The sequence below is a fragment of the Gorilla gorilla genome, chromosome 17 (genome assembly GCF_029281585.2).
Source record: "Gorilla gorilla gorilla isolate KB3781 chromosome 17, NHGRI_mGorGor1-v2.1_pri, whole genome shotgun sequence".
Lineage (NCBI taxonomy): Eukaryota > Metazoa > Chordata > Mammalia > Primates > Hominidae > Gorilla > Gorilla gorilla.
In genome coordinates, this window is record NC_073241.2 from 106,786,849 (window position 1) to 106,800,629 (window position 13,781).

General features: G+C 39.9%; 1 pseudogene; it reads right to left on the reverse strand.

The window, feature by feature from the left end:
* Positions 1-2,338: 2,338 nt before the first annotated feature.
* LOC101139556 (transcription factor TFIIIB component B'' homolog) lies at positions 2,339-3,284 on the reverse strand (annotated as a pseudogene).
* Positions 3,285-13,781: the final 10,497 nt, after the last annotated feature.

The following is a 13,781-nucleotide window of genomic DNA, read 5'->3' on the forward strand; positions in this document are numbered from 1 at the left end:
CTCTAACAGCAGTAGTTTCAATAAATTAGCATTACTGTTATACCTGCTGAGACATAATTCTCTTCTATTAAGGAATTTAAAAACTGGCCACCATTTTTTCAATATACAAACATAATTATCTAGACTCTAAAATATCTTCCCAATTGAAATACTGATCATTACATAATACAATGAACACAGTTCTAACTTTTAGGCACAACTCGTAACTTCAGTGACAAATAACTCATACATACAGACATCAGCACCTTAGGGTAAGAAAATCTGGGGTCTAATATAGCAGTCAAACTAAAAGGCCAATCCAGCCACAGTCCTTCATTCAAATACTGTCTGTGGCTTCTTTCACACTGAAATTGCAGAGCTGAGTAGCTGCCAGATAGACCATCTGACCTGCAAACCCAAAATAGTTTGCAGAAAGTTTCCAACTCCTGAGCTAATATATTACCAATCTAAGAGGCTTTTCAAACAAAATCAGAGTAAATTTGCTTTTTGAGAAGTCTAATGGGAACCACTACAGATCTGCTTGGGTAGATCGTAGAATTACACGTCAGTCATCAAATCTGGAAATTAAAACCTTAAATTCATATTGATGATAATCACTAACTTTATTTTTTTTTTTATTATTATACTTTAAGTTCTAGGGTACATGTGCACAATGGGCAGGTTTGTTACATACGTATACATGTGCCGTGTTGGTGTGCTGCACCCATTAACTGGTCATTTACATTAGGTATTTCTCCTAATGCTATCCCTACCCCCTCCCCCTCACCCCACGTCAGGCCTCGCTGTGTGATGTTCCCCACCGTGTGTCCAAGTGTTCTCACTGTTCAATTCCCACCTATGAGTGAGAACATGTGGTAAGTCTTATTTTCTATTTTTAACATCACGATTGTGTTCCATGCTTAAAGATCTAAGTGTTTCTTGAGAATTTAATGGTAAAAAAACTATGAAGAAATTGGCTTTTAAAAACTAATATATGTCTGTGTGTGTATAAAGGAGATTGCATTTTCTATGAAAATTTGTCTCATAAAGTTGAGTTTCCCCTACCCTCATGAAAATCCTGAGAATATCCCAGAAATAAGAAAAACAGAAAAATTCACAGTACAAAGTCAATACACTAATCTGAGGGAAAAAAGATATTCCAAACATATACTAGCCAAACATTTTTAGTTATATCATTTTAAATATATTTAAAATTAAAGAGAAAAAGGAGACAAACATAAAATTGTTAATGCCTTCTTCATCTATAATCTGAGGGGTGAAAATAGCTAAAACTGAATATCCTTTCAAATAAAAAATGTAAAAATAAATAAGCTCTTTGTTGTGTCATCTTTATAAATAATTATGTTTAAATACTAGTTTTTCAATTAGGACTAATGTTACATCACCATAAACTGAAAAAATATGTATTTTTCAGTCAGACAAACAGCTGATAATAGAAAAGTTCTTTAACATTTACCATACTAAAGCGGGGTTTGACAATTTGTTTTCATGTACAGTCATGTGTCCCTTAATTATATGTTCTAAGAAATGCCTTGTTAGGTGATCTTGTGTGGAACGACGCAGAGTGTACTTACAAACACGGTGATGTACAGACTGCTACACACCCTACAGACCGAGGCTATGCGGTATAGCCTATCGCCCCTTGGCTACAAACCTCTATAGCGTGTTACTATGCTTAATACTGTAGGCAGTTGTAACACAATAGGAAGTATCCGTGTATCTAAACATGTCTAAACATAAAAGAGCAACGCACTCTGTTATGATGGATATAATGTCACTAGACGATAGGAATTTTTTATCTCCATTTTAATTGTATGGGACCGCTGTCATATATGTGGTCCGTCATTGACTTAAACATCATTACGTGAAAAATGACTGTACTTAGAAGCAACTGAAAAGGCCTTCATCCTTCATCATCTTCCTCTAAAAATAAAAATAAAAAAACTTCACAAAGGAAGTTTCTAAACATTAAATATGATGCAATCAACCCCCAAATCTGTGTGCAATGCAGTTCATACAGAGACATATATCCACAACGTTCCCAAATGTCCATGTGTGCTTAGCACAGGAAGAGTCAAAATGGGAACAAGAGCTGTTATTTCTGTCTGAGAAAGCAGTCTTAATTGCTTGCTATTTGCAAAACGCTAAATTGATCAGAATGAAAGGAACCTCAGAAATGTTTTCCACTGATTACAGAAGCTTCAAATCAAGCTCATTAAATATTCAAAATCAGCCTAAAGAAAAATAGACAGCGATGTTTTGCTCTACTGTTTTGTTGATGTAATTGACTCTGGAAATCCTAGACTTAATTTAAAAAAGAAAAAGACAAAAGATTGTTTTATTCTGTTTCATCCACTTTAATGAAGACATCATTGAAGAAATATTCAGAGACTGTGGTTGGCTTCCCTTCAGGGGCCCGCTTTTGGCCACTTTTATGTCCTTTCAGCAAGGGCTGATCACAAAAAAAATGAGTTGCTGAGCTGCTAATATTCTCAGATTGAGTATTAATAACACTTGGAGATGTAAGCGGATCAGAGGACTCTTGCTTCTTTTTCTGGCTTTCATTGGATGGATTGGATCTTTTCAGATTCTGTCTTAATGCAGGGATAAGAGGCTTTAGGCGTTTCTTACTATGGACCTGAGTAGGTCTGTCAGACTCCAAACTATTCTTTGAACATATGAAAGATAAAAATCCCAGGGGTCTTCTGCCAGGTCTGGATAGTGGGCTTTTGAAGATGGTGTCCTGCTGTCCATTTGCTCAGACTTAGGAGCAGCAACAGTTCTTTCTTCCTTATCAGACACAATCATTTCATTCTGAGGTAACTGAGGCACATTCTTGTCTATGCATGTATCGGGAGATCTAGATCCTGTACTCTGAGAAGTTGGTTCAACTTGCACTTTTTGAGGTTCTGGAGTTGTCAATGTACTTCCTGAGGTAGGAAAAATATCTTGTCCCTTGTGAGACTCCCCTGTTTCCTCAAAAACATTTGTTAATTCCTTTGAGTGCGCCTCAGAGGTCTATGCTTGACAATCGTCTCTTAAAGTGAGTGAACAGTTTTTGGCAGGAGGAACGTGGTCATGTTCACCAAGCCTGCAATGAAATCTCTTCCTAGATACAAGATCCAAATTATCAGGAAGCTTTTTAGAAAAGCTATCTCTTCTGGAAATGGATAAACCCATGTCATCTTGACCAACTGAAGTTGCTGGTAAACACTCATGCCACCCCTTTCTTCAGTATTCATTGATTTGACCAATATGGGAGCTGGCAGTAAAGGGTTTGGCATTAACTGTGCAGTGGCTTCGGTTATCTCTCCATTAGTTTAATGGAGAAAGTAAAGGAGATTGGTTGGGATTTCCACCAGAGTTAAAATAAATGCTTTTTCATCTTCTCCATCTTGAGGTACATTCGCAACTAGATTCACTGTTAGGTCTTGAGGACTGATTATATTTTCTTGTTGGACTTCTGGAATACTTCTTGGTGTTTACGCTGGCACAGGAAGTGTAAGCACGTTGTCTCCTTTAGAGTCCTTCATCTGGGGCTCTTCAGCAAGATTTTCACCAGACCCCTCTCCAAACCAAGTGTGCGGGGCCCTGTCTCAGAGGAAGAAATTGGAGCAACTGACAACATGTGAGCCTCTTGAGAGCTCTCTTCTTGATTTTCATTTCTCTCAGTTAGGTTTACTTCTTGAGAAATACTGGTCCCTTTGATACCATGTATGCGTGCCAATTTGCTCTGTTCTTTATTCTCTGCTGTTGTAACTGGTCAGAGGTTTTTATCTTCCAATTCTGTTGCTTTGGAAGCATTTGTCTCTGTTTCCCTTTGAGTTTCCAGTTCTTCCCCTTTGGTTACACAGAAACTGGAAACTTCCTGTTAATCATCAAACCTGTTGGTCCCTAAAATCTTCTCAAGATTTGGTTTAGGCTTGGCAAATCTACTTCTTATTCTCAAATTACTGGTCACTTTAGAAGTTGTATTCCTGGTTAGTGTAGCATTCTCCTTTACTTTCTCCATTAAACTAATTTCTTCTCTGGAACTTTGTTCCTCCAATACAATCTTGTTTTCTTCAAATGATGAGGGAGATGTCGTAATGACAGGTGAAGAGAGCTCCTGACATTCATGAACAGTTTTGTGTTTTATATTATCTAGGCTAAAAGGAATATGGCTTTTATTCTTTGAATGAACATGAGGAAGTATACATACTCCTACATCACCCTGTTCAGTACTGACTTCTGACTGCAATACTAGATCTCCCATTGTAAGTAAAGTTATTGCAGCTTCGGTGCTTCCATCGTTGGTACCTGGTCCATCTTGGATATGTTCACCTCTGTGTGTGTGTGTGTTTTATCCCTGGTAACTTTTTTGTTCTAAACTTGATTTGTTTTTATATTAATAGTGACACTCTAGTTTTCTTTTGCATTGTGGATACTTGTCCTTCCATTTACTTTTAATATATCTATACCATTATACTGAAAGTAATTTTTCTTAAAGTAAATTTTCTTAAGAGAGAATACAGTTGGGTCTTGTTTTTTTTTAAGGCAACCCAGCAATTTCTGTCTTTTAGTGTGTTTAGATCACTTATGGAATGAATGTGTTTAGACCTACCATTTTATTATTGTATTTTTATTCTTTTTTATTTTTCTGACCTCCTTTCCTTGCTTTCTTTTTTATTATTTGAACCTTTACATTTATATGTATTTTCCTGTTGGTTCTTTTTCTCTGGGGATCTCTGACTAATTCATTTTTTTTTTCTTTTTTCAATATCAGTTTTGCTTTCAAAGACTTTGCTCTGTTGTTTAGCAATATTTTTAGAGTTTTAGCCACTGTCCTTGGCACACAGTGCTGTTGACTGGTCCTACCTGCAGGGTGAAGCAAGGAGAGAAAATAAATAGGAAAAAAAGGATTTTTATCCTCCTCAATCTGTATACAACTGGAGCTTCCTTTTATGGTTCTTCTCTTTAATGGATGGATTTTCTCTTATGATTTATATGTAGTGCAGCTCTGTAACTGAGGCAGCCCTCATGGCAGGCCTGGAGAGAGAGACACAGAGAGGGAGAGAGAGAAAGAGAGACAGAGGGAGAGAGAGAGAGGAAAAATAATTTCTCCCATTCTCTGGAGGCCCATTGTCCCAGTTCTTTGTTGCTAAGGACACTCTTTTTTTTTTTTTTAATCATTATTATACTTTAAGTTCTAGGGTACGTGTGCACAACGTGCAGGTTTGTTACATATGTATCCGTGGGCCATGTTGGTGTGCTGCACCCATTAACTCGTCATTTACATTAGGTATATCTCCTAATGCTATCCCTCCCCCCTCCCCCCACCTCATGACAGGCTCCGGTGTGTGATGTTCCCCTTCCTGTGAAGGACACTCTTTTCTTAAGATTTTGTTGTCCATTTGTATTGTTCAGTGGCCTGCCTTAGCTACCCTATGCTTGGGTCAAAGCTGGAGATAAAAACACAAAGCAAACAAAACAAAACAGAAAAAAAAACAAGACATGAACTGCGGTCTGCTTGCTGTTATTTTTGATATATCAGTATTTGTATTTTGTTTGTGGTTTTTGGTTGCACTTTGTGGTATCCATAGTTTGCAGTGAGTTACCCCATTTTGGGTGGAGTTAGAAACTTGAATCCTTTATTTGCTAAAAATTATTTAGCAATTTGGGATTATTTCACAACTCTAAAGCAATTAATCATTGAAATTATTTCTGAATCTTTAGTGACACCTTACTTCTAAGGAAAATCCATGAAATGTGTTACGTGTAGAATGAGGAAATTTTGTTTTCAGTTTTTATGACATCACCAATGTAATAATTTTCCAAAACAAAGAAACACCATATTTCTTACATTTGAAAATTGTTTTCTCTGACTACAATAAAATGATAGATAAATCAGTATGAATACAAGTAATTAATGCCTTTAGAGAGATGAACAAGGAACAACTACTTGGCTGGAAAGCTCTTGTGGAGTGGATGGCTACTACTAGCACAGAGGCTGAAGATGCTTAGTTTACATGTATTATTTTCCTTCTGTTCTAATAAATGCCACAAAACAATATTAAGTAGCATAATCTACTAGTGCAGTATGGAACATACATCTTGTGGAAATACATTGCCCAAAGGAGGCATTATATGGTCCATAAAATAAAATAAAACAAAACAATAAAAGAGAAACAACTAATGATTTTACATCTGAACTACCGTGTTTTCTGTCTTTAAGGCTAATATAGAGTTTTATGATGATAATTTTCAGACCATTATATATATTTTTCATGTATATTTATAATAAATAGTAATGCTAAAAGCCCTTTTACATACAGTGGGTTAAATTAGGTTTATTGTATATTCCAGAAACAAGGTAATAAAATGAGTTCATTCCAGACCCCCTATAAAATCAGTGATATAGCATCTTACCTCATGATCAAACCTGGCAACAGAGAGCCTAGCCCTAAAACACACAAGGAGATCCTTTTAACGAACAACAGTGCTTGCCTTTTAAAAATACATAATTTCAACTTTTATTTTAGATACAGGGGGTTGTGTAGGTTTGTTACATGGGTATATTACGTGATGCTGAGGTTTGGGGTACAAATGATCCTGCCACCCAGGCAGTGAGTACAGTACCCAAGAGGTAGTTTTTAAACCCATCCCCCACTCCTTTCCTCTCTTCTCTAGAAGTCTGCAGTGTCTGCTGTTCTCAGCTTTATGTCCCTGTGTGCTCAATGTTTATCTCCCACTTATAAGTGAGAACATGTGGTATTTGGTTTTCTGTCCTGCATTCATTATTTTAGGGTTATGGCTTCCACCTACATCCATGTTGCTGCAAAGAACATGATTTCATTCTTTTCATGGCTGTGTAGTATTCCATGATGTATAAGTACCATATTTTCTTTACTCAATCCACCATTGATGATGGGCACCTAGGCGGATTCTGTATCTTTGCTATTGTAAATAATTCTGTGATGAACATGGAGAATCTTGTCTTTTTGGTAAAATGATTTATCTTCTTTTGGATAGATACCCAGTAATGGAATTTCTGGCTTGAATAGTAGCTCTGTTTTTAGTTATTTGATAAATCTCCAAACTGCTTTCCACAGTGGCTGGACTAACTTACAGTGTGTAAGCATTTCCTTTTCTCTGCAGCCTTGCAAGCATCCGTTACTATTTGACCTTTTAATAATAGCCATTCTGTCTGGTGTGAGATGATATCTCATGGTGGTTTTGATTTGCATTTCTCTGGGCATTAGTTACGATGAACATTTTTTCATATGTTTGTTGGCTGCTTGTATTTCTTCTTTTGAGAAGTGTCTGCTTATGACCTTTTCTTATTTTAGACTCACATGTTGTTAACCTGCCCCATGTAACAAGCAAACTGTGAAAAGCTTTCAGGTGCTCAATACATAAGTGTATGAAGGTACCAAAAGCAACATCATAAATATAATGATTTAACTCACTGAAAACAAAAATTCATGTATTCAGTGTCAGTTTTAATTTTGATAAAAAATTTGTTTAAAGAATAACAAAATGTTACTATTTTTCAAATGATGATAATTGTCACTTTTAGATTAAATGATGTATAATAGTATATCATATATTAATGGAAGATATGATTTGACATGAAATCAAGCTTAGTCAATGAAAATCAAGGTTTTTTTTTTTTTTAATAGTAAACCATGTTCAAATAGAATTTATTTTGTAAATGTAAGAATGTCTAGGCCGGGCGCAGTGGCTCATGCCTGTGTAATCCCAGCACTTTGGGAGGCCGAGACGTGCTGATCACGTGGTCAGGAGATCAAGACCATCCTGGCTAACATGGTAAAACCCTGTCTCTACTAAAAAATAAAAATAAAAAAAAATTAGCTGGGCATGGTGGCAGGCGCCTGTAGTCCCAGCTACTCGGGAGACTGAGGCAGGAGAATGGTGTGAACCCGGGAGGTGGAGCTTGCAGTGAGCTGAGATTGAGCCACCGCACTCCAGCCTGGGCAATGGAACGAGACTCCGTCTCAAAAGAAAAAAATAAAATAAAAATAATAAAATAAAAAATTAAAAGAATGTCTTAAAGTTAGGATATATCTTATATTATTCATTATTATTGTCTTTGGAGGAAAAAATATCATCACTTAAACCCTGACCAGGTATTTAAAAAATATCAGGCATTAAAAAAAATCTATCCTCAATAAATAAACCCATGATAGAAAGATCAATTTTTTTTTTAAAAGAGAATGTAAACATATCTCAAAGCCTAATTTGTTAGCTTATAAATATGGTAATAACCAAAGCTTGCACAGTTCTTGAAGAGTATGGGCTAGGTACCAGGTAGATATCAGAATAGAAAGATGAATAAGATCTCATGTCTGCTTTTGAGAAGCTTGACCTGCAGATTCTTACAGTCCAAGTTTTGCTGTGGTTTGTGAATGGAGTAGCAGGATCACAGAAGAAGGAATCATCTCTGCTGACTTTTAGAGAGGATGTTCTGTAATGAAGGTATTTGTTTTCTAATTATCATGGTACTTAATATCATTTTTTTGCAAAGATAAATTACTAAAACTGGTAAACTAGGTCAATTGCAGTGGCTCATGCCTGTAATCCCGGATGTGAGCCACTGCGATTGGGAGGCCGAGGCAGGAGGATTGCTTGAGTCAGGAGTTTGAGTCTAGCCTGGGCAATATAGTGAGACCTTGTCTCTATAAAAAATGCAAAAAAAATATTAGTAGCCAGATGTGTAATGCATGCCTGTGGTCTCAGCTACGTGGGAGGCTGAGGTGGGAGGTTCGCTTGAGCCCAGAAGGTTGAGGATGCAGTGAGCTGAGATTGCACCACTGCACTCCAGCCTGGACAACAGAGCAAGACCCTCTCTCAAAAACCAAAGCAAACCAAATCAAATTAAAACAAATAAAAACACTTGAAACCTAGCAGAGCCAACAAATGCACAGCATCTTCTATAGATTTTTTAGCTTCCAGTACTAATAAGGCCATCCTGGAAGGGTGATCCTCCATATTTTCTACATCATGGTTTCAATGTGCTCACTGGTTTGAGTTTTTACTGAGTAGGTTCTCATTTGGGCCTGCGTGACCTTTCCTGATTTTGAATTGTAATAATAAAATAATTGTGTTATATTTTCCACTGTGAAGTTCCCCATGTGTTTGAACATAAAAAGCATTATTGGAGATTTCCACTTGTAACCAAGGAAACTCAATTAGGTTTTACCTTTAATTTTTTATGTTGTTGTGGTTGGTATAATGAGAAGTTTGTCCAAGCCTTTGAAACAGAAGTGCTCGTCTTTGTTCTTTCTGTCTTTGTGGAATCCTTGCCCTGCCTGTGTCTAAGGAACACTGCCATTTTGTGGATCGGAGCACGTAAAAAGCCAAATAAATAAGAAAAACCATTTGATTGTCATGTTTCTCCCCAAGCAGTAACATTGATGTGTTTATATAATAAGCACATTTACCAAATTTGCTTATTGAGGCACCTCCTGCAGGTGAGACCCTGTGACAGTGTTGGATGCCCCAGGATCCCTCACAGATCTTCTGATGGATGCATGAACCTGGCAGGGCTAGGGAACCCAGTCCCAAGGGGACGTCCTTGACCAAGAGCAAACAGAGCCTGCAGATTAGCACTCCCCTCCCAGGCACTCAGATGGGGCAGTGACTTGCATGCTCATGGCCCTGCACGGTGCCCTGGTCCATGAAACCCTGGTTCTTGCAGAAGAGACCAGCTCCATCACACACTCTTGCACTCTTGTTCTTCCTCTGCTGTTTTGCTCTTCCTCCTCCCTCAGGTCTGCCGTCTCCTGAATCCATGCTGTTCATTCTGTCCAGGCTCCAGCACCCCTCCCTGCCTCCGTGGACCAATTGCTGCCACAGCCCACACGTGGACTGGCCACAAAGCCACAGGTCTCCAGTTAGAGAGGGGTCCTCAGAGAACCTTCTCCTGATGTCCTCTGAGCAGTGCCTTTCTGTTTCACAGGCTCCTAACACCCCACGTGTCTCCTTTGTAGAACTTATCACAGTTGTGGAAATGTGCTCATGCTTCCTGCTCTATCCACGGCACAAGCACTCTGTCTTTCCCATCATGCAGTAGACAATCAATAATTAGTGCCCAATACATGGACAGATGGGCTTTCAATTTGATTCCCTCCCTTCAATCATGCCCACTGTAGAATCATCCTCCATATCTCGGCGAGTCATCCATTCAAAACCCAGCCCTGCCCACAGGGCTCCCTTGCTGTCCCTCCTCAGGGCGTCTTTACTAGCTGCAAAGGCCTCTCCCGGAGAAGCCTCACACCCGTCAGGGTCTCCTCCCTGCCGTGCCCCCACGAACCTCTGCATGCACTAGGCGTCTTCATCCATCATCTTGGCTCCTCCATCTCAGTCTCTGGATGACCCTTGGTAGCTTTTACTTTCCTGGTTACCCTCAATCACTCGGCAGTAAATGCCTCTTTGCACCTTTAACGTGAAGATGCGCGTCCCACTCAGTGACTCCCTAACATCTTAAAAAATAATTCCATAGGTTATTGGGGAACAGGTGGTGTTTACTTACAGGAGTAAGTTCTTTAGTGGTGATTTGTGAGATTTTGGTGCATCCATTTCCCACAGTATACACTGAACCCAATTTGTAGTCTTTTATCTCTCACTCCCTTCCCACCCTTTCCCCATAAGTCCCCAAAGCCCACTGTGTCATTCTTTTGGCTCTCTTATCGCTGACCGCATTAGCTGGCAGTTATCAGTTTTTGTGTTAGTTTCCATAATAGACTCTGAGCTCTCCAAGGTGGATTCTTTGTTCCTTTTCCACACCTGCCTCCATCATCTAGCATGACACAGCAGGAGCTCTCCAGAGGCATCTTCTGGGTCAGGGTCTAATTTAGGTGAAGAGTGAACTGGACAGAATTAGAGTGTGGCCTCTAGAACAATAGTGCCAGGTCCTAGGCTATCAGCAAAGCTGGTGCTTGGCTGATTCCAGTGAGCTGGGGGAATTTTTCCAGCAACAGAAGGACTGTTTTTCCCAGATGGTAATTCTATTGCTCATCAGGGTCAAACACGTGCGATTCTGATTCCACATGTGCAGAAGGAGGTGCTGTGCACCTCTGGTGATACGTGGAAATCTAGCACACACTCAGTGGTGATTGCTGAGATTGGGTTCAGGGGCCATCCTGGAGCACCTGAATGCTTGGTGCATCTGCCATTTAAAAATGACAGGATTTCCCACCATGACATTGTGACATGTGTCTGCCTCTCTCACACTTTGGCGTGGGACTGGACATGACTTATTATTTTCAATGAGACAAAATCGGTTGGAAAACAGGAATGAGGTGTTCTGTGTCTAGGTGGCTCTCGGGGAACTATTGCCATGGATGGAGCCTCTGGCATAGGACGTCCACCCTGCTGGATAAGCCTTATATTTGGTGGACACTGGCACAAGCAGGCAATAAGGAGTCCAAAAGACAGTGACCAGACATACCACAGGCTAAACAAAGGATGGTGGCCAGGAATCCAATGGTAGTGCTCACAGTTGCGAATGAGGAGTGGGGCTGCCCTGTGCCCTGGGTACCCTGAACAGTATAGCCATCGCGGGCATGGAGGGCTGTGGTCAGGAGCTTCGCCAGGGGAGGGCACGCTGGGCTCCGCGTGGAAAGGTGCAGGGGCGCAGGGAGCCCCTGTTTCAGGCTGAGGTTTCTGTTGGCTGCTGGAGCCGAGATTAAACACAGTGACAGTCACTTTCCACAACTCTGCGAAGGCAAAACCCTGTCTCTACTAAAAATACAAAAATTAGCCAGTGGTGGTGGCAGGCACCTGTAATCCCAGCTACTTGGGAAGCTGAGGTGGGAGAATCGCTTGAACCTGGGAGGCGGAGTTTGCAGTGAGTCGAGATCACACCACTGCACTCCAGCCTGGGTGACAGAGCGAGACTCAGTCTCAAAAATAAAAATAAAAATAAAAAAAAGATTTCGATGGTTCTATTTTTTTTTATGGGAAAGAGATTCTGAAGATAAATAAGAGGTGACCCTGTTTCTGATAGGAAGTCGCCGGGGAAATGGTTGCCTGTGGGTTCTTGTTGCTGAACATACTGGGCAGGTAGCATAGGGGAGAGGCTGTGACTGGGGACGTGATAAGAACAGACCCAAGAAGCAAAGTGAAAACCCAGCCGCAGGGTCAGCGCAGTACCCTCAGGTCAGTAACGTCACATCAGGGACTCCGTTGTTAAAACTCTACGTGCGTTCACAAAACCCAAACTGCTGCTTGAGAGGGGAAAGAGAGAAGCAATGGTGTAGTTTTTTTCTAAAAGGTTTGAGTCTGGATTATCCCATTAAAGATGATCTTGTTCTCTTTAACATTGTGCTATTTCCCTCCTAACTGAGGATTCACTACCCTCTTCCCAAGTTCTACAAACCTAAAAGGAATCATCACTCAGTTCCCCATAAACACTTAGACAGCCTCATTCTCCTGCTTCTCTTCCAGTGCTTCCTTCTGCAGTACCTGTTCTTCCGGCTGGCCTTTCCTACTCGGAGGTCTTCATGTGGCTTCAGTATTTCTGTTATCTTACATCATGTGATCTTATGAAAATGTTTCTTTTTAATTTTTTTAAATTTTTTTATTTCAATAGGTTTTGGGGAACAGGTTGTATGTGGTTACATGAGTAAGTTCTTTAGAGGTGACTTCAGAGATTTTGGTGCACCCACCCCCCAAGCAGTGTACACTGTACCCGGTGTGTAGTTTTCAATTCCTTGCTACCCTTTCCCCTGAGTCCCCAGTGTCCATTGTATCATTCTTATGTCTTTACAACCTCATCTCTTAGCTCCCACTTACAAGTGAGAACTTATGATGTTTGGTTTTCCATTCCTGAGTTACTTCACTTAGAATAATGGTCTCCAATCTTTTTTAAAAATTTTTTTCCCTTCACATTGAAAGAAGACTGCTGAGACCCTCTATTGCTCCTTCAGAGTTCTGAAAACACTTCACTGAGTTTTCAGATTCCCAGAAGAACTAGTTCAGTTTACCATACTGTTCTCTGGGTTTCATATTTTAGTCTTCTATCCTCAATATACCACTCAGGAGCTCATGGGAAGGTCATGGCTAAGACTGGGAAGAAAGTGCCAAGATTGGGCCGGGTGTGGTGGCTCATGCCTATAATCACAGCACTTTGGGAGGCCGAGGTGGGCAGATCATGAGGTAAGGAGATCGAGACCATCCTGGCTAACATGGTGAAACCCTATCTCTATTAAAAATACAAAAAATTAGCTGGGTGTGGTGGCGGGCGCCTGTAGTCCTATCTTCTCAGGAGGCTGAGGCAGGAGAATCCCTTGAACCTGGGAGGAGGAGGTTGCAGTGAGCCAAGATCGTGCCACTGCACTCCAGCCTGGGTGACAGAGCAAGACTCTGTCTCAATAAATAAATAAATAAATAAATAAATAAATAAATAAAAATAAAAAGGGCAGGACATGAACGATGACTCCATATGAGAGTTTGCAGGTCTTACCGTGTGTTTCTAACAATCTCCTCTTTCTTCTGCTCAAGCCTGAGCCACAGTATTTCAAGACTGTGACCTCTAAAACTCCAGTTTGAAAAACCAAATCAAACCAAGCCAAAACAGAAACCTGACCCTATTACCCATTTTAGTTTTTCTCTATGGATAAAATAATACTGAACACAACATATTAATAAACACTAAAATTGGAGTGATTTTTTTAAACCAGATATTGTGTGAGTGTTCCCTATAGATTATTTCAAATAATCCTGAAATGAATGCTTTGAGGTGCGAGTTATAACTAAATGACAGCTGTATCTTTTAC